Below are 23307 nucleotides of genomic sequence, written 5' to 3' on the forward strand. Positions count from 1 at the left end.
TTACATTTAAATGATGTGTTCTGTATTCCCTTTAGTGTGAAGCATTCCAAAATGAGCATGGCAATTTCTCAAGGCTCCTACCGAAAATGGAATTTATATTTTGGCCGCATTTTTTCATGAAATGCTCACTTCCATCGCGAAGTGCCGACGCTGGCGAGGGATGCCGCTGCCCGAGTAAGGGCGCTCCCTTCGGATGATTGTCTTCCGCATCCCCCCCTCTCCCAAAAGACGCCTGAGGGAAAAAAGGACCATGTTGGCAGCACTGCTTCAATCTCCACAACCATCGCCTCCCGCCCACTCCACCTCTTCCGCTCTCTCGCCGACGGATAGAGCGCCGCTTAGCGGAAAAATTTAAAAGCAAGCAAGACCGACAACTTCCATTTATCTTCGGAGCAAGTCATTCGGAGTTACGCCTCATGCACCCAAAGAGAAGCGCGCCCTGTCCTCGCTTTCCCTCGTCCGCGCTTAATAACGCGGGCTTGGCCCATCTCCCCAGCCACTTATCCCCAACCCCTTCTCCCCACCCACGGCCGTCCAGCCGGAAGGATAATCGCCTCTACTGTTTTTTCACCCTTTTTTTAGGTGTGCATTTCTTCCTTTTTTTTCTTCCTCTCCCGCAAATTCATTACCCCCCGCCACTCTGCTGCTTTGCCTCTTCCGTCTATTACCCTATTTTCCATCGCTCCCTTGGCTGCAAACAAAGATGAATATTTTAATATCGAAAAGTTTATTTTTATGATTGCGCCGGTTCTTCTTCTCACTCTATATTCCGCCAATGTGCAGCGCCGCTTTTTCGTTTACCGCGGAGTGCGTTCGTATTTTTTTCAACTTTCCGCTCGCCTCCACTCTCCCTCGCTTCGGTCTTCGTCGCTCCTCGCCGTCCAAATGGACCAGGCGCGGGAGACCGCGATCAAACGCGCCAACGGCGGAAAGTGAAACTCGATGGCAGGATCTAGCAACAAAAATCCGGACATAGGAAAACTGGAGTCAATTGTCATGGGCTGAATCATGTTGCCATGAGTGTTGTGGGAATGCACGCTAATGAAAGTTACCTTTGGTGAGTATAGGAACGATTGCGAGGAATGTGCGGGAACTTGTATTTATCATTGAACCTCACTCCTTAACTCCGTGCACTGTGATGTCCCATATGACAAGTGAAGTCTCCAAGATCATTCGCAATGGTGATCTTACCTTCTCACCTCCCGATAGTATTTTTACCTTCTTATATTGCGCCCCAATTTCACCCTTCCTCTGCAAACTTTCAATATCCTCGCACTGCGTCTTCCTTCATGCTCCTTTTGCTATATTTGTTACCCCCCTAAATTTATTATTTAACTCTATATATTTCATTTTTCCTAACTCGGTATTTACATTCTTCCATTTTCTCCGCTCATCCGTTTTTGTCATTCTATCATCCGTGACCCATGGTTTCCTAGTCCTTTTAGCGTTAACGGTTCCAATAGTGTCTTTTCCGGCTTTAGACAGCCCTTTCTTGATATTTTCCCTTTTTTCTTCGATAGTACTAAGCTCTTTACCATCCTCCATGATTTCTTCTACCGCCTGTTTGTTTTCCTTCCTTTTCAAACCATTTAATGATTCTACGTTCCATTTTCTAACTCGCCGCCCCTGCCTTATCTTTTTGAAACGGACGCTACATTTCATAACTACTAAATTGTTGTCAGAGTCCACATCCGGTCCCGGGAACCTGTGCGAATATATCACACTGTTCCTTAACCTGTGTCTAACCAGGATATATCTAGCTGACACCTTTCTGAGTCACCTGGCATTTTCCATGTATACCTGCGTAATCTGTGGTGTCTAAACCAAGTGTTGGTGATGACTAACCCCTGTCTCCTGCAGAACTCAACTACTTTCTCCCCGCGGTCATTCCTCGTGCCTAAACCGTAGTCCCCGACCTCGTCACCATCTATTCATTCGCCCACCGTCGCATTCCAATCCCCCATCACTATCAAATGTTTTCCTGCACTAACCCAAGCGATAATGTCCTCTAACTGATCGTATATCCTATCGACCTCTTCTTCCTTATGGTTGCTCGGACGCATGTATACCTTAATAATAGCCATGTTCGTCGGTTCTGCTTTTATCTCTACTATTAATAATCTATCAGTTACCTGCTCTATGTTGACTACGCTTCTTCCTACCTCTTCATTTACTTCAATACTATGGAAACCCCTCGTTGGCTCTCGTCCCCGCGGCTTTATATTATTCTATACTTATCACTCCAGTTATCCCCGCTATCCTTCCATCTCACCTCGCATAGACCTTAAATATCTATATTTCCCCTTTCCATATCTCGCTTAATATTCTCCCTTTTCCCTGTCCTCATCTTTGTCCTAACATTCCACGTTCCTTTTATAACTAATTTGGTTAAAACTTCTTCTTCTGCATCTTCTGTCCTGCTGCTGCTGGTTTTCCCTTGCAAGGGTTTCGTGGGATGACGACCGCGGAAGCCTTGCCTCCCCCGCTACCGAGCACGACACCCGGCCGATTGGGCCGAGCCCCGTAGTTGCCAGGACTCAAAATCTCTGGATTGTCGATCATTTAAATCTACGGAATAATAATTGAGGTGGTTTCCCGTTTCCTTCCTCAATAGTGTTTTTTACGTAATACCATCACTTGCTGGCCGCCTCTTTGGGGTCAGACGCCATTGCAGCCGCCTCACTGAGGAACAGACGCTGCGTGGACTACCTTTCGTCTGGCTACTATCCTTCGACCAATCTGGCATGGGTGACCCTACCAGGAGCAATTGTTATTACTTCCGCCAGCATAGCTCTAGGGATAATCGGAACGTACAAGTCCATCCACCACGTCAAGGTTGCAGTCCGGGTAGGGGTCGAGCATCATAAGGAACTGAAAGTAGCAATTTTCCTGTAAATATCTAGTGCAAATCTGCTACTACTCCTTCTTAATTGTGGATTTACACGTTCATGCAAAGTAAAAAAAAATGCAGGCTATGAAATTAAATACAGAGTCTTTGAAACAGAAACAAGATTTGGAAAACTTGAAATAGGCAAACAAAATATTCGAAACTATTCCTCCTCTATTTGCTAAACTCGTGTCATTCAACCTTGCTATTTTTTTAACTTTTATTCGAGACAGTGAAGTTCTAGGTTTTCTTAAGAATTCAAAAAAAGGTATTCGAATTAAGAAAAAAAACTGTGGAATTTACAGGGTCGCACCCAAAAGTGGTAGGGCTGATTTTCTCTGGCGCGAACGGAGCAGAGGAGGGGGTCTGCCTGGCAGGGTAAGGTGGAGGGGGCTCCTAGCAACAGACACACACCAACCTCTGTCGCCTGCGGGCTGTCGTTGAGTGAGGACACCGTTTTTAGTGAAGCAAGTTTTTTGTCCGCGTCGAAAAACAAAATGAATCTGAATTTAGAGCAACGTTATTCCGTGACGTTTTGTGCGAAACTCGGGAAGAGGGCCACTGAGACCCTCGATATGATCAAGCAGGCTTATGGGGACACTGCCTTAAGCCGTTCCACAGTATTTGAGTGGCACAAGTTGTTTAAAGAGGGTAGGGAGCTCGTTGAAGACGACCATCGCTCCGAACGGCCGTCGACGGCAAGAACCGACACGAATGTGGACAGAGTGAGGACACTGCTGAACACAGACCGACGCTTAACCAGTGAAGAAATTGCAGACCAGTTGGTTCTATCTGCATCCAACTTTGCACCGAGATGAAAATTGTTTGGACAATGTGATAACTGGTGATAAAACATGGGTTTTTCAATATGACCCCGAAACGAAAAGACAATCCGCGGAATGGCACACTTCCGCGTCCCCACGTCCAAAAATGGCTCGCATGAGCATATCAAAAATTGAAACGATATTGATTGTGTTTTTCGACCGTCATGGAGTGGTGCACAAGGAGTTTGTCCCACCAGGGGAGACAGTGAATGCGAACGTTTACGTGTAGGTACTCACCCGCCTCCGAGAACGCGTGAAAAGAGTCCGACCGGCCATCGCAAACTGCTGGGTGCTTCATCATGACAACGCGCCGTGCCATGGCGCGATCGTCGTCAGACAGCTCCTGGCCAAATACGTCGTTGCCACGTTGCCGCACCCGCCCTATTCTCCCGATCTGGCACCACCGGACATCCTCTTATCCCCCCTGATGAAAAGACAGCTCAAGGAACGATGTTTTGACTCGATAAAGGCCGTTCAAGAGGCTTCGACGAGGGCATCAACGGCATCCCCAAAGAAATTTTCCAGCGGGCGTACGGGGAACGGGAGCAACGTTATCCTAATTGTGCAGCAGCTCAAGGAGCATACTTTGAAGATTATTAAGTCGATGTAAGTATATCGTCAATAAAATTCTTGTAAAAAAATCAGTCCTACCACTTTTGGGTGCGAACCTGTATGCATGGAGAAACAATATTCCAAATAAATTTACATATGCAATAAATAAGATTTTCACACAATGTGGTCAACTTTATCACCCATGTGATATGTAAAGGAAACTTTCGAACCTAAGCTTTTTGAATCCAGTCATCTACCGTTAAAAAATATTTTCTTAGCACCCTTACGTACACCATATTTTTGCGAGGGTACAGGGAAGTCACGCCAATTTACGTGGCCAATACCTCAGACAAATTCCAAGAAACTTCGGGAAACACCAAAACAGTAGCTTAATACGGAGTTATCCGCTAAATATTCATTATAGTCCAACAATTATAGAGTATAAAAGTCATTCGTCTCGATCGGGATTCGAGCCTTGATCCCTCAATTGCCGACCGAGGGCTTCAGTCGGTTAACTACCGAGGCGCCCTCTCAGCTTGCTAAAGTACTCAGCCGGACATCGAGGGATCCCGGTCAAGGTGAATGGTTTTTACACTCTAAAATTGTTGAATTGTAATGAATATTTAGCGAGTAGGTCCAATATAAGCTACTGTCAAGGTATTTCCTGCAGTTTTTTGGAGTTGCTGCATTGCAGCACACATTTGGCGGATGACTTCGTTTAAAGTTATTGCCGCGGAATATCCCGCAGTTGTTTGGAATCAGCAGATTGAGAAGGTTAAATACTATTGTTCCACCTCTTGAATGACGCCATATGTGTTATCGAATCTCCGACCCCGAAATGGTTCTTTGAGTTCTGGGAATAAGAAAATAGGTGCGAGATCGGTTGAATAGGGTAGATGTGGGAAATTCCAAATCCTCATCGCTTTGATCGCCAGTCGCACCGTGGTGGCAAATGCCGGTCGGCGAGTTTGCCTCTGAAAAGAAGTCTGTAGTCGTGGAACCCAGCGTACTGACAACTTTGACACGTGGGGCTCTTCATCAATGATCTTTCCGTTCCCTGCTGCCATAACCATCAGTCCCATTCTGTTCATTTGGATGGCTGCTCTTCGGTCCAGCGCGCACATGGGATTAAGCCCTCTTCACTTTCTTCTTCGCCGTGGCAGCATCGTCCGCGAGTGATGGCATTCCACTTGCACTTCTTGGATCGTCTGTGAGGGACTTATTTGGAAATCTCTTTTCCACCTCACGACTGTGTCAGAGGGCGACAGGCTATCATTTTCATAAACGGCCATTATTTCGTCGATTGTGGATTTTGCGGCACTGTAACCTTTCATATTAATGAACTTAATCACACTCGGAGCCTCTACCTTCTCCATATTGCGAGCTACTTCAAGCTACGGCTTGCTGAAATGAAACATATCAACATTAATAGCCGTAATTTACAACTCTATGGTCATAAATATCAATCAATATGCAAAAATATTATTAAGATATCTTGGTTATTAATTATAATATAAGTAACGATTACTTAAAAACGATGCCTCCTCGTTAGGCTGTGCCCATCCAAAACCTATCCTAACCGGCGGATCAACAGTGATAATAATTTTGGTAAAGTGACAAATAATTTCGGTCAGATCAAGCATTACATACATAATTAATTTCATTTAAATTTACAGAGTTTATTGGCAATTTCCATGAAATGTATTCTGTTATATATAGTACTTGCTATCCCAGATTTGGTTTTTCAAACATTGATTCTCTTTATTGCGTATCCCACTTGTCCCTGTATCTCCCACGGCACATTTGACTCATGCTGCATTATTTTATTTTAAATTGCTTTCGCGTTAACTTAATATAGTGGTTCATTCACTGCGTTCTACATTTCTAAAGATATTCTCCGTCAAAGTCATATCTGTCACATTCATCCCTCATCAGCGTCTCCATGGTTCTCCAGTGCCGCTAATGAATTATGGGCGTGTTTAATTACTTCTACCAGTATACCTTCCTCGATAATCTGTGATTTGTAAATAAGAGACATTTTCCACCAGATGGTTTTCTCTTTTATCTATGACCTTTCTATTCATTCCAGATAGTTAGCAGAGGCGCGTGATAGCGGAAACAACAGCTAAACTAAAAAGCTTAAAAAAATTAAAATTTTTAATTGCCCCGGGACCATTTTTTATGATTTGCAAGTTTTTTTATCCATTTCTTTTCAAGTGCTCATTTTCCTCATATTTTATTACACTCCTTACTTTTCTTAGACTCTCGCTTAATTTGGCCACTTTTTCTTAAAGAGGGTTTGCACGTATTATTTTCTCGGACTATACTATTATTTTCATACCTCTTTTTACACTGTCACGACTGCCTTTTTTACCTAACAAAAACTTCTCCTTTATACAATTCAACCATGTTCATGGAATGCAGAATTCCTGCTACATAATTTATTTCACAGAAACTCATTTATCTCACTTAGTAACTGTGCAAGATGCTGCGGAAGCAACTTTTCACGCAGTCATCATCCGCTGTTGCGCAATTCCACGCAGCGATTCCAAAGTGTATATATATGTATATATTATATATATATAAAGTTATAATTATATATAATATATATATATATATACATATATTCATTCTTATTCACCCTCATATCAGTGGCCAAAATTCCATGCATTCATTGATTGGGCTGCCTTGTCACTGCTGATACCTCACCTTAGGTGCTATTTTTTGATCCTATTTTAAATAGATATAGAGTCTATAAAAAATCTGTGTTTATCTTTTGACACTATTTATTTTGGTGCTGAGATCTAATGTTTCTCAAAGTTGGTCTTTTTACCACCAATATTTAATTTAATCTGAAGTAGACTTTCCTCCCTCAAATATATATATATATATATATATATATATATATATATATATATATATAATTATATACACACATATAGTTTCGGTCACACAGGCGCGTGGGCTAAATTAACGCATCAAATCATCATAAAATGATAAAAATCACCCAATTTCGCAGGAGTTTTGATAATATTTTGCATATCCTGGCTTGCTCAAGTTTCATCTCCATGCGATAATATTGAGATTTTAAACGTATACGTGGAGAAATGTGCGAGAGTACCTGGGGAAGAGCCGGAGGTAGGACTGACGTAGATGGAGGATTCAATGAAACAATGAGATTCATGGGAATAACACTTCAGTAAGCAAGTTTTCCAAAGCACTTCAACCATTTAGTAGCACATTAAAATTAGTGTGAATATTCTTGCATGGTAATGAATGTAAATAAAACAAAAGAAATGACATTTTAGATGGTTTGAAATTCTGAGATAGGCTTTAAAATTTGATATTTAGATGCAAAAATTTCAGTGCGCCAAAATCATTCACCTTGACCGGGGTGCGAACCTGGATCCCTCGATGTCCGACCTAGTGCTTTATCCAGCTTAACTCGCAGTTTCTTGGAATTGAGTATTACGAATTAACGCGGCCGGAGCATTGAAACTAGTTAGTAAGCGTTGTGGACAAACATGGTCAAAGTAGCAAGGACCTAAGGAGAAGAAAGAATTAGATTAGAAAAGGTGTTGTGCACAGACACAAAATGAGTTTAGCAGAAACATTGGATAAGAGAGCTAACAAATATATGAATAAAATTAATAGGAAGCATAGTATTTTACGGGTCTTACATTTTAATGTTGAGTGCAGATTATGGGCGCAGATAGGAACCTATTGGGATGCACGAGCCTGGAGAAGTATGAAAGCGATTAAAAAGAAAGGAAGAGGAAAAAACGGGAAAGTGGAGTGTGGAGGGGGAGGGTTGATTGTTGGCAGAAATCTGAAGAAGGCGAGAAAGATGGGCGTAGAATATTTGACTGGCTAAAGAACGTTCAATTCCTCAGTTGAGGGAAGACTCTTAGGCAGGCAAAATGGGGGACGAAAGAAAATATGCAGATCTGTGGGACGGGATGAAGGGACATTTTCAGAAATTGCGAATATTTAATTGCAGTGAGGGGCTGCACTTACGGTGTGTCCATGTGTGTAAGCTGATGCTTAAGGTGTACCAGAATGTAGCCATTGAAAACCCACCTTTCTCGGTAGTCAAAGTATGATTAATAATATAGCTATGGTGAGGCCATCAAATGAAGTGCCATGAGGGTTGAGAGGGAAATGAAAGTAGGTCACCTAAAATATTAAAAAATTATTTCAAATATCCCACGAGACGAATCGAGTTTTTCTCAGTGGACCACCAAATTCGCCATGTTCAACGAGAGAGGGGAAGAATGATGATTCCATGGTAAGGCGTTACTTGTTTATCTCTTATGACATCGTAAGGTGTTTAAGTGTATTCGATCAAAATGAGTAGAGGACAACCTCCCCCATGATTGTTGCCTCCGCGTTCGGAGGCGACCGACGGGGCGTGGTGGTTGAAGTGGTGCGGGGGTGGCGGGAGAAGGAAGGGGTGGGCGGTGGAAAGTGAAGGGGAGGAGCGTGTTGGGTGGATGAGACACCGCGTGACACGACAGTAATGGGGCTCCGACCCCACCATCCCCACCCGCCTGCCCTCTCGCCCCATTCACCCTCATTCCGCTCCATTTCTCCCTAGGCCCCGCGAATAGCGCGTGATGGCTGATTAGGAATCTAAGGAATCGGGAAAAATGCAACACCATCACATTAATTGTTACCTACGCGAATCAATCGGCACAAATATTCTCCTCTGAGTAAAAATATTCAAGAGAAACGGAAAGTCACTGATTTTTTGCATGACTGACACGAAGACTAGAGAGATATAATTTGTCATTAATATATTATACGATTTCCTCCATGCAACTGTTAAAAAACGATATTAGTGTGATCATTCCTGTGTGGGTGATTGACATAAATCAGCTCCGATGTACCGTGAAATATTTGGGAAGCACTTATTAAAGAAAGTGCTGCTTAATTCAAAGGAAACACCGGCAAACATAGATGTATAATTTTTTTGCAGTTCCTTAAAATTTCAAGTCTCTCTGATCTGAAAGATTAACTAACTCCCATATAATCTGAATTACAAAGATATTAAAACTTCTATATTAGAGTTGTTACTAAAGTTACCTATTAAGATGTAAATATGTTAAAATATATCTGGAAAAGAAATCTATTTCCCCTTCGCCTGTGTGAGAGTGAACTCATGACGTCATTTCGCATGAAAGAAAGCTCTCGTGGTTGGGTTACCTTAGCAATACATCCTGAAGATGGAATCATGAAAGAAAAATGGTTTGTCAAACACACGGATTTGAGATAGCCTAAAATTTACGTATATTTAACGCATTTTTATTCCACTTAATAATGTATGATTTATTCGAGTAGTCTCTTTGAAACCACACAAGAGTTGCTTAATCATTTGGAATGTATTTACTGAAATCCTCATTTTTTAACTCCAGTTCCAATAAAAATTCTGGAAGCTTTATGGCACCGTGTATTTAAAGATGTCGGCAACATATTGATAAAAACATGTAACGGTTCTTCAAGGATATATTTACCAAAATATTTTATGCTAACAGGTTTCAAATAGGAACCTAAAACTATTTCGTGAAATGGTAATTTTAATTTAGTCTATCAGAGCATTAAGTATATGTAAGCATCAAAACCAATATTTTATTAACTTCCTATTTATAACTAGATAAGTTCACATTGTATATATAAATATATTTTTTTAAGGTAATCTACCGGTTAAGGTAGGTTTTTGGATGGACACAACTACCAAACAAATATTTTATTACTCCTAACAAAACACAAAATCCAGCATCCTACTCTACATCAGATCCCTCTTCATCTCTGAGTACTTTCTTCCTCCCTTCATCTCGTCCAGAATCCCTATCCTGTTCCTTCCCTTTCCTCGTTTGCCTAACATTCTCCCCTCTTTCACAGTCTTCAACATCCCACTGCCGGCCAATACCCCCTTCATCTACTTTTCCTGCCTCCAAAGGATTTCTCCCAAAAAACCCCTCTCTTCGCCCACCATACCCAGCACTTCCTCATTTGTTTTCTTCTCTGTCCATTTCACCTTCTCCATTCTTCTCCACACCAACATTTCAAAAGCCCCCAGTCGACGTCTATCCTACCGCTTCAAGGACCACGTTTCCGCGCCATACATAGCTACGATCCATTTCAAAGTTTTACAAATCTTTTCTTAATATCCTTAAGTTCGTCGGTTCTGCTTTTATCTCTACTAGTAATAATCTATCCGTTACCTGCTCTATGTTGACTACGCTTCTTCCTACCTCTTCATTAAACACTATAGCTCTATACTAAACCCTCGTTTGCTCTCGTCCCCGCCGCTGTATATTATTCTATAATTATCTCTCCAGTAATACCCGCTATCCTTCTATCTCACCTCGCACAGACCTAAAATATCAATATTTCTCTTTCCACCTCTCGCTTAACATTGTCTAATTTCCCTGTCCTCATCATTGTCCTAACATTCTACGTTCCTATTCTAACTATTTTGGTGTTCTTCTGCGTCTTATATCCTGCTGCTGCTGGTTTTCTCCAGCAAGGGTTTCGTGGGATGGCGACCACGACACATGGCCGATTGGGCCGATATATATATATATATATATATATTCAAACACGAAATCCCGCCAAACGGCGAATAAATACTCATATATACAGAAACATATATAAGGAAAAGGGATAGGAACACGTTTAAAGGACGAACACAATAGAGGTGGGGAAGGCGGAATCGAACGGATCACAAGAGTAAAAATATTTCCTCAACCGGGACTCGAACACCGGATCTTTCCACTTACCGGGCGGATGCTCTTAACCACTTGAGCTCGAGGATATGTAATTTACCCTGAGATCCGTGGGTCTTATATGTCGCCAAGCGCCCCGATTCTTTAGCCAAGAGATGGCGTCAGGGGGCTGTTTCACCCACCAAAGGAGAAATAGACAATACACAAGAGGAAAGGACAGTGGTTAGAATTCATACAACATCATACAGGAAAAGAACAGTGCGTTTCGTGGCACGCATAGCCAGAAGAAAGAGATGAGCCACATTGGCCAAATACACATTCAAACACGAAATCCCGCCAAACGGCGAATAAATACTCATATATACAGAAACATATATAAGGAAAAGGGATAGGAACACGTATAAAGGACGAACACAATAGTGGTGGGGAAGGCGGAATCGAACGGATCACAAGAGTAAAAATATTTCCTCAACCGGGACTCGAACACCGGATCTTTCCACTTGCCGGGCGGATGCTCTTAACCACTTGAGCTATCGAGGATATGTAATTTACCCTGAGATCCGTGGGTCTTATATGTCGCCAAGCGCCCCGATTCTTTAGCCAAGAGATGGCGTCAGGGAGCTGTTTCACCCACCAAAGGAGAAATAGACAATACACAAGAATCGGGGCGCTTGGCGACATATAAGACCCACGGATCTCAGGGTAAATTACATATCCTCGATAGCTCAAGTGGTTAAGAGCATCCGCCCGGCAAGTGGAAAGATCCGGTGTTCGAGTCCCGGTTGAGGAAATATTTTTACTCTTGTGATCCGTTCCATTCCGCCTTCCCCACCTCTATTGTGTTCGTCCTTTATACGTGTTCCTATCCCTTTTCCTTATATATGTTTCTGTATATATGAGTATATATATATATATATGACTCGGAATTTATTTAAAACTCCTCTCTCCAAATTTGATTGTTAAATCTTATTAACCATTATACATGTATACAGATGCACTATAAAAATTACCGTGGGAAAAATTCTTTGCATAATTATAATTAATAATAATTTATTTTTCATAATAATTTAATATTAATCATTAATAATAATAAAACAAACTAGTTTTGTTAGATATGATAAATTTGACGCATAATAATGAGAAAATATTTCTCCATGGTAATGCAAAAATTCCAGTTGAGGAAAAATTTGGTTTTTTCACTAAACATTTTCTGCAGCTGACCGTCTATATTTCCGTCTAATCTTTTTGCCATAACCTGAGGTTTGTTCAGTCGCATGTATACCTGGGGAATTTTTAAAATATACAGGGTCGCACCCAAAAGTGGTAGCACTGATTTTTTTACAAGAATTTTATTGACGATATACTTACATCGACTTAATAATTTTCAAAGTATGCTCCTTGAGCTGCTACACACTTAGTATAACGTTGCTCCCGTTCCCCGTACGCCCGCTGGAAAATTTCTTTGGGGATGCCGTTGATGACCCTCGTCGAAGCCTCTTGAACGGCCTTTATCGAGTCAAAACGTCGTCCCTTGAGCTGTCTTTTCATCAGGAGGAGAATAGGGCGGGTTCGGTAACGTGGCAACGCCGTATTTGGCCAGCAGCTGTTGGTCGACACTCAGAATTTTCGGCACCATTTTGGCGCACACCTTGCGCATGGCCAAATCCTGTGAAATAATGCGTTGGACGTTGGATGCAGACAGACCCAACTGGTCTGCAATTTCTTCATTGGTTAACCGTCGGTCTGTGTTCAGCAGTGTCCTCACTCTGTCCACATTCGTGTCGGTTCTTGCCGTCGACGGCCGTCCGGAGCGAGGGTCGTCTTCAACGAGCTCCCTATCCTCTTTAAACAACTTGTGCCACTCAAATACTGTGGAACGGCTTAAGGCAGTGTCCCCATAAGCCTGCTTGATCATATCGAGGGTCTCAGTGGCCGTCTTCCTGAGTTTCGCACAAAACGTCACGGAATAACGTTGCTCTAAATTCAGATTCATTTTGTTTTTCGACGCGGACAAAAAACTTGCTTCTCTAAAAACGGTGTCCTCACTCAACGACAGCCCGCAGGCGACAGAGGTTGGTGTAGGTCTGTTGCTAAGAGCCCGCTCCACCTTACCCGGCCAGGCAGACCCCTCTCCACCGCTCCGTTCGCGCCAGAGAAAATCAGTCCTACCACTTTTGGGTGCCATCCTGTATTTCTTTATTGATTTATATCCCATATAATTTTCCTTTTTTATACAAGATTTACCACAATGGTACTCATTTTGCTAAAGGCCTGATGAGTGCGGAATAATGTTTACTCAGGCATTGAAATTGATTTTATAATTTACCTTGTTAAACAAATAAATGTTAGGGAACATTTTGAATTGTCTTCCAGTAAATCAGACGTACCTCTCCAATATCCGTTTTCAAAGTCAATTAATATTGATAGATCTCTTTCGATGCCCAGGCTAATCGATTAATCCTGACGTGGGATTAAAACTGGGTTACTTCTTTCGTCCGATGGAATTAGGCTATTTTAACCATGGCAGAATACACCTGAATAAATATATTTTTGCAAAAATCTTTCCCTGTGTAAATAAAAACTTCTTTAATTTATACCCTAATTTTTCACCTATTAATCAATAACTTTAACTCTATTGGTAGGAAAATATTCTAAAGTTCTGTTTAATATAATAAACTAATGATACATGAAATATCTGAGAGGATAATTAAAAATTTAAATTAATTTTTTAAATTAAAATTGAGTTAATTTTCATGGACTGTTAGATCTCCCTCGCGCCTATTTCGCAGCCGTCGCTCACCCACTTACACCTCGCGGGTTGAGAGCAAACAGTAGTTTTGAGCAGTCGAGCCATAATCGAGCGGTCCCTCAGAGAGGGCGTCGTGATGTGGGGAGCACAAGGCGTGTAAGAGGGCGTAGTTCTCCGCAACTGCAATAAAGACTTTTCTGATATCCGGGGCCAGCCTCCTTCTTTTGCCGGCCCTGCCGCGTCCGCTCCAGCCCCCTCCCCTCGCTCCGAAATGGAGCAACAGTAAAAACGGAAGTACGGCGTGAGAGTAGTTTGTCTGCTCGGCCTTCAGAGAATTATGAATAATTCAACCCCGCACAAAAGGAAGAATTCGCGGAACCTTGCGATTGCATCTCCTCAGGCAGAGATATAAGTTAAGAGTTTCATGATGTATTGCACTCCCTTCTGCCAGAATGTAATTCTGCGGAACTGTGGCGAGAGGTGGAGAAAAAACACCAATGCCGGTGAACATGCGCTCCGTTTAAGCATATGTTTATATGCTAATGACGCATAAAAATCCAGGTGTCAATTTGCCATCCCTATTTTTAATAGTGGAAACCTATGCCAACATGTTATTTTTGTGCACGAACTTTTAGGGACCAACTATAATATATAACACAAATATTATTATATTATATATATATATATAATAATATGTAACACACATTTTTGGTTTAATTGAACTTATCCTTTTTCTCTTGTCACAAATAAATGTTTAAAATAAGGATAATAAGAATAATGTGAATGCATGTATGCCGTACTTTCATTCCAATTATTTCCGTGCTAGCAAAATGAAAATACAGTTTTATTATTTCGAATACTTCCAGACTTAATTTGCAATGGCATATCCGTTTACTAACTTCTCCCATGGCGCCCTGTCTTCGTTTTTCATAAATGCTCTTCCTTAACTAGTTTCTCCCACATTTCTCCCTTCGACCATTGTTAGCGATTTTATCCTCCGTTTGCCGCTTCCCCTGGCACCAAACCTGTCTCTCCTTATCGTTTCTTCTTCATCTGTTCGTGATTTGACTCTGACTCCTGCTATCTATATTTCCAAACCAATGTATCCACAATCTCACTCTTGTCACTAACAGGCGCATGCTACGTTTATTTAAAGCCTTTCACGGCCTTTAAATGTTTTACCTCATAACTTCTACTCTTTATGGAAAAGCACCTTACTTACCCCATGCATGGCCCATTTTCTCGAAATATGCTTCCATATCCAAATATTATATATATATATATATATATATATATATATATATATATATATATATATATATATATATATATATATATATATATATATATATATATAATATTTGTATATATAATATCCAAATATTATATATACAATATTTGGATATAGAAGCATATTTCGAGAAAATGGGCCATGCATGGGGTAAGTAAGGTGCTTTTCTATAAAGAGTAGAAGTTATGAGGTAAAACATATATATGTATATATATATGTATATATATATACATATATATATATATATATATATATATATATATATATATATATATATATATACACACACCAAAAAATAGATAGGGTCATATAAAAAGTGACATCAAAAGCCACATAAAACTCTAGTAGCAGTATACCCGAGAGGGATAAGAAATCCATGGAATTACGAGAAGTTTAAGAAGGTTGAAGATACAATGCAGCAACTTCAGGGAATAAAAATGGTTCACCTTGACCGGAATTGATTTTTACTCTCCAAAACCGTAGAATTGTGATAGATAATATCGAATGACTCCGTCAAAAGTTACTGTCGCGGCATCTCCCGCAGTTTCCTGGGAGGTTGAAGATAGCAATTAGTGAACGAATATAAATACAGGGTAAAGTAGCAAATAGTAGTAATAGTTGGATCATAAATTCAGATAGACTACTAGTAGGGCAAACAGCGTGGAAAGAGAAAGTTAGAAATGAATGAAATTGGTGCGATGCAGAGGAAGCCGAAAGAACTGTCATGAAGTAAGAAAGAGAATTTGTATAGAAATCCAAGAATAATGAAGGACAATAATCCTTGAACTAGGTAAAATTCAAGAGGGATGAAAAGAACACATAGAGTTACTTTATGACCAAGACATTTAGCCTAAAGCAAAAAGACTTGAAATTAGGGTATGACGGATAAGTGCGCGCAAGTGCGTCATTCTCTTATCCGTCCGGCCATCAATTAGGCATGCGTAGACCTACGCATGCCTAATTGATGGCCAGATAGAATTAAAAGTGCATAAATAGCATTGAAATCAAACAATGCCGTACAGGCAACTAACATTGCGTGACACTGCTTAAGATTTTAAGAGAACGCAGCCAGACGAGTGCTTGTGGGCATTCGTAGCATTTATGAGGTGGAATTTAGACCGGAATGAGTGATTAGTTCTTCTTTCAAAAATGTCATTTTCAATTTCTAATACATGAGGACTCTAGAAAGTGAGTCTGACATCACACGCAGATAAAAACGTTATCAGATAATCAACAAAAGGATAGAGTGCGGGGCAAATGATTACTTATGGGATAGGGGATCAGTCTAGAAGGGGAGAGGCACGCGGTATGCCGTAACACGTATTAAGGTCACGCAATTAGATTATATCTTTTGTTTCGCTAATTTCATTGTGAAATTCGATAGAGTAAAATGGGAAAAACTAATGAGTACATTACTGGAAATAGCAATAGCTTGAATGGCAAGGAGGTTTTTCTGCAACCTCTACATATCTCAGACAGCTCAAGTACAAATGGCAAATGGGCAGTGTTGGAAAGAGGAGTAAGGTTGGGTTGTCAGTTGTGCGCCAACCTCTGCTGTTTCACGTACATGTGGAGTAATAGTTAAAAGAGGAACTGGAGATAGGAATGAAAGTCGGCAGGGAGTACGTAAAATCAGATAGGTTTGCTAATGATCAATCTCTGTTTACTTAGTCAGCCAAGGTGTTGCATGCGTTGATGTGTGATTTGGAAAATCCCAATGATAGGTATCAAATGGAATTAGTGTAAATAAAACAAAGATTATGCGGTTTTCGAAAAAGGAGAAAGCGAAGTTAAGATTTTAAAAAGGAGTTCAAAAAATAAACCTGTGGGATAGTTTACCTATATCAAAAGTGTTCCCAACGGAAAGTGTCCAAGTATTCGGGACAATATTTCTTTAGGGTAGAGAAATTCACGAGGAGGTAAATGACGAATGGGGCGCTGAAAACGGATGATAAGGAAACGAATATTGGAACTTCGATGGGGATTGTAATTTGGTGCGGAGCATAAACATGGTCATTGAAGCGAGATTATAAACGTAGATTGGTGACCTCTGAAATAAGTTTAGCTGTAGTTGAAGATGGACAAGGCTAAATAGAAAGAAAAATAAATGATAACGTACTAGGCTAGGAGGAAAAGGAGGATTTTCGGGACAAATCAAATAGAGGAAGAAAAGATGGACGCTGAGAATTTTGATTACCTATGGGAGGCTGAAAGTTGTGATAGATGTGATACACTAGACAAGGCGTGTGAAGGATTGTGAATTGATATGATAGGAGTATAGGGGTCAAGAGGAACGGTGGACGGAATGAAGACGCAAAAGAAGCATGCGAAATTAATGGAGGGTTTATTCTAATGTCGGCTGTCAGGTATTTCTTTGAGCCATTGAAAAGAACCATTGTAAAGTGTGTCTCCTTCCATCTACCTTAAACTGCGGAATAAATATAATATACAGGTTTATGTACCCATCCATAAAGTTTTTCAGCACGAGTGCAATTTTACTCTTCAGGCAATGCTCAGTAAGTTTTTTTCAATTCTCCTTCGTAATTTCCAAACATTTTTGTTTCTTTCTCTTCCCTTTGCAGGGCGTCTTCATTCCAAATCCACTCCGCTCGCTACCCTTCGTCTATTTCCATCGCATTCAATCTTCTCCGCTGTTCCTCTCCGCGCCCGACTGCCGTCGAATAGCACGACATGCTCCATATGCATGCGTGAGAAGTGGACGCGATCAGGCGAACAACGTCTTTCTTACATCCTCGCTTGCTACGGCAGCAGCTGATATTCCCCTCTCCCGGTGGAATACTTATTTCCTCGGGATATTCTGTTATCTTTCCTGCTTCTACCGTCACTAGTGATCCAGCTTCAAGCTAAAAAACTTTTTTTTCTTTTTTTTTCCAATATTTTCTACCCTAGTCAATCTCGGCTTCCGTTATATCCAGAATGTATTTTTTACGATATTTAATAGGATTCATCATTTACTTGTCTACTGGGATAACTAGGCTTAAAAGATTGTTTCTAAAAATATATTTGCTATTAATAAAGCATAATAGTTTTCTCTTTAGAACAAGTCCGATATCTTTTAACTTATTTGTTATCTTTGAATTATAATAATAGGGGATATTGGACAGGGAAAACTTCCTGACCTATTCCTTTATAAGTATTCACATTCTTCTACCGTATTTCATCTGGATTTAATCAAGCTGCAAGCTTCGTTTCTCATGTTCATTTAATGGCACAGTTGTCCTATTTACTTTTCAATGTGAATTGTGGTTTAAAAATGCGTGTACATATATTATTCACATGACGTATATCTTCTGCTTTCATGGACGACTGCTAGATGGCAGCGCGGCAGGTGCCATCTTCTCCCTGGGCGGGAGGGGCGTGGAGTGAGCGAGTCGTCCGTCTCGAGGGCCCTTCCCCGGGCTCTTGATCGCGGAGACCAACGATGACATTTGCGGCCTGGCGACGTGGAACGGGCGACGCAATTTTCATCATGTTAATCGAATTATTTCTAAAAAATCTTAACCGCGGGAAATGACATGGTAGCATTTAGTTTTCTGTTTTGACTAATCCCACTAAACTGCAGTTCAATTGCCTTCTGAAGTGACTCGTTTGGTTATTTCGCTTACTCAAGAAATGAATTATGAATGAGGTTTCGAAGTATTAAAGTTGAATAAGATATTGCTGAGTTACGTCGACCGATACGAGGTAGCGTCAGCGAAGCGTAAAAGTGTTTTTAGGCGTTCCGGAATAATTTACGAAATGATACGAATTGAACGATTATAAGAATAGACGAATGACATTAAAAAGAGAAATTTTAAAGCCAAAGGAATTTTCTCTTTTTCATCAGTCAAGTGAATGGTACAAGTTGAATTGTGATTTGACAAGAATTAGTGACAAGAGCTTACACTTCTTAAGCTATTACTCATAGAAAATTTACCAAGCATAAAGAAATGTTTGGGCCAAATTTTGGATATTATGTCTCATTTCCCCCCTGGTCTCTCTGATATATGGCAGTAAGATCACTTTCCAATTGGGCTTGAACTGAGGCGTATCAATTTCTTCACATTATTTAATAATACCTGTTTATTTATTAGGTATATTATCTTCAAGTGAATTTTACCAAAGTAAATGCTTTTCAGGTATTTTATATTTTCACCTTATACTAATTGAAATGAATAGTTGAATCGCCGAGATGAATTAGCATTATGCTCAGCGTCTCAAAATCTCTGCCTTATACTCTATAAATAGTCACAAAATGTAATGTAACTCGGAGAATTAGCGTCCATTAACCTATATTTATAGGAGTTAAAACCACACGTACGTTCACCGTTGCAAAATTAAGGAAAAATAATTTAAAAAATAGCAATCAATCTCACAGAGATGAAACATGAAACACGGTGAAAATGTTTAAAAATATCATGTGAAGGAATAGGAATTTGTATTAATTGAAAACCCAAACGTGATGGTGAAGATTCAAGATGCAGCAATATAGCCAGGAAACAAGGAAAAACGTTAGATTAAAAAAAACGTTCAAAAAGAAACCACGAGAATCTAAAGTACACTTAGGAATTATTGAATGCCGAGCATAAACGATAACGAAGCTGTGGAAAACATAAAATATGAAATTAGCAGAATATTCGAATATTTAGAGAACAGATCTGATTCAAGTGGCTTTTATATGTGAGGGAAATAAAAGGAAACAGTGAAACGTCTCGTTGTACAATTATCAAAGGCAAATTGGTTTTAGTGTTATATGCGGTGTAATTATGGTCAAAATTCTAAACAATTTCTTCCAAAACGTCTAGAAAATAAATTCATGGGAAACAAACGGAGTCCGTTGCACACAAAGAATAGCACATGAACAATACACTTGCATTGTTATCAAAATGAAAGAGCAGAAAAACTTCCGATGCATAAAAAACAAAGCACTTAGTCCTGAAGACATTCCCGAGAGAATACTGAAGGAACCAACTGAAGAAACCGCTTCCCACTATGAACAATTTTTACAAGCCAACAGAAGGTGCTTCAGTGCCACGGAACCTCCATCCAGAAAGACAGCGATAGAGATGACACCAGCAATAAAGACGAATGTTTTAGCTTGGAAATCCCTCAAAATCTTCGAATGTTTACTTCAAGCAATATATCCTCGACTGTAGGAACACTCGTATGACTTAATCCTAACCAGAACGGGTTTAAAACAAGTTGATGCAAGTGTAAAAAGCGGTGAAAATGGCGAAAGGGGTTAAAGAAGTTGATGCGGTGTATTTAGATTTCAAGAAAATCTTCAGCTAAGTCTATCGCGAGAAGTTGATACTGGAGCTAAAATAATACGGTAGCTAACGATAAAGTCACCAGCTAAACCAGACGCTTCTTATCTAGCAACAACAAAGAAAAGGCATCCGTCGATGGGTTGAGCTCATCGGAGGCTAACGAAGCTCCTGTAGTACGGCCCTCTAACACGGGAAGTGTTAGAGGGCCGTATTTATTTAATTGCTTTCATTGTTTGTCATTGATCAAATAACGCACGTGGAATTAGAGTCCCTAAATTTATCCGTACAGCAGTTATACTTATCAGAATGGTAAAATTTGACGATATAATGTAAAGTATTAATGATTTCCTCGGCGTAATAAGTTGAATCGAGTGATCTTTACCTTTCTTGTAGTCTGCACCCGCGTCTCGTCAATTAGTCCATGGGAATTACTCCTGTCATAATCCCTCTGTTAACCGTGTTACATTTGCTTTCTTATGTAGCGTGTCATTTCTTCACAAACCTAATCATATTTCTTTGCAGCTCTTCAATCTCCTTCACCATAATACCTCTCCATTACTCTCTAAATACATTTTCCTAAGACTAGTCAAATTAATCCAAGCTTCTTCAAGATATTACCACAAAGATTCCTAGCGTGCTCGCTCCAGGATTAGTTTTTGTGAGTGTGACACCAAGTGCCTTGCTTCTCCCGTCCATTATGTGCAAAACATTTGCCTATGACGCGTCAATTTTGTGCTCGGTTACCTATTTTCTGTCAAGCATTTCATTGTGTTGCAATTTAGAAAGATTTATATCTATACTCCATTCCCTTTCCTTTCATCCATTCCACATTCAGTCTAAATGACTGACGATTAGTGCGTGATCAAGTGGAGAATTTACGTTTCACAAATACGCCGTTGATGCAGGCATGGAAACGTTATGGAACGAAAACATTAAACCTCTGCGGTGGACCTGTTGTTAGAAACACCTCCCACGAGCTCATACATTCAAATAAGACCTATCATTTAAGATAACATTCTAATTTTCTAATCCAGCAAAATATCTTCTTGTTTATACTATATATATATATATATATATATATATATATATATATATATATATATATATATATATATACATATATATCAGTTTACGTGTATTATTGAGTCGTATTGCCAGAGCAAATTACTAAAATATTCTTAGACCTCTTGAGGCCTAAGAATATTTTATCCAATTGAGTATCCTTCTCTTCTAACTGTAGGACTTCGAGGTTAAAAAGGGTTGCTTCTTATCCCGACTGATCTACTAGACTGGACCTAACGCATGATGTTTTTCCCATTATGTATTTATTTATTGTATTTCAGTACTCATCCAAAAATATAGGTATATTCTGACGAGAAATTGGATATCATTAATGGCATAAAAGCTAGTAATGCGTGGTATATTAACATCAATTCATTTGTGATTATTCGGATTTATTTTATGTGTGATCGGATTTGTAATCAAAATAGCCCGCAAATTTTCAGGAGGAGGTTCAATACAGCGGCCAAGTTCTTCATTAAATTTGAGAAATTAATACTTGAAAAATTAATACATGTTTTAACTCTCTTTTTTGAATCCGGAATATGTCGACTAACATTAGTGTGCTCGGATTTCTTTTACAAAAAATTATTTTCACATATTTATAACGGAACGTGAGCGGTGTTTTCAATTTGTGGAAAACCGGAAATATGAAACACGAGCAAGAACAATTGCTGACTCTCCATAGAGAATGAAGAGGACTTGAGAATCCAGCACAGTCCCCACTTACCTGAGCACTTCCTTTCGTTCCCGTTCCCGCCACCCTTATTTGTCGGGTTGCGCTGTCGGCGGTTGCTTTGGCCGCTCCGTTCCAGAGCTAGCGCCGCCCTGGTGGCCGGATTGGAATCGGAGGGGCGCTTGAGGTAGTTCTTTTTTTTCTTCTTCTTCCCCTTGACTCCAACCTTTCGCTCTCTCATTCCAGCGACCCCAGATGATCTACACCCCTTGTTCCACAGCCAAAAGATAACGTAACAATTACGCTGACAACCTTATGGGGAGAGAGCCGACCGCCGCCCCCTTCTCCCTCTCGGTCGGCGAATGGGGCGGGAACCTCGCCGGCATTCTACCAGCGACCCCCCGCCACCTAGGAGTGTGCTCGTGAGTTATCACCCTGTTCAAAGTGGGCCGAGGCGGAGAGAGGTGATGACGTCACGAGGAGGGGGCGGAAGGGGGTGCGAGGGTTGGAGAGGGGGGTGCGAGGGGTGGGGGTGGTGGCGAGGGTGGGTCGGGAGAGCATGCGGAGGAAATTTACAGACTCTGGGCACCTTATCTCTCGCGAAGGTAATTAGTTGGGTTCCGGAGAAGCAGTGGCACTCTCATTGTTGAGTGCGAGTCCCCCTGCGGCCGCCTAGGGAAAAGTTGAAGGGTGAATGAAAAAGGGGTCTTGTTTGTCCTTCCTCCAACATTATCTCGACACGCAAATGCACGCCCACCCTAGAAAGAGCCTTCATATTTTCGTGGAAAGCGAGATCCGCGAGCTTCAACCTCCTGCACTCTCCCGAGCTTCTCACTGAGCCCTAAGACTTCGGAAGACTACGTGGACTTCTTGCATGCATGCGTTGATTTCTCCAGCGTTGCCTGACAGCGCGCTACTCTGTCATGTTTGTCATTTCCAACAACCCATCGTTGGCAGAAGAACACATAACGTCTCCAGATTACACGGTTGGAGAATTTCTGCGGGTTGTAACCTCGTAAATCATTTCTATGCGTAGAATCTATTATTGGCCTCGGCTTTCAGCAAGAAAACTGTAAGCCAAATTTGAGTCTCACCGTAATCATTAATTATATTAAGCATCCCTTACGTACGCTTATATTGGAGTTTGTGGTCTTCGGCGTGGCTCAATGGAATTTGTTTAACATATTAAAATGAAATGAAATTTTTGGCTTTGTAATTTCGATCATTTTATTCAAAAACACGACCCAGGTTTCGACGTTGAACGTCATCAC

Source organism: Hetaerina americana, unplaced genomic scaffold (assembly GCF_022747635.1).
Source record: "Hetaerina americana unplaced genomic scaffold, ioHetAmer1.1.p SCAF_9, whole genome shotgun sequence".
In the NCBI taxonomy this organism is placed as follows: domain Eukaryota; kingdom Metazoa; phylum Arthropoda; class Insecta; order Odonata; family Calopterygidae; genus Hetaerina; species Hetaerina americana.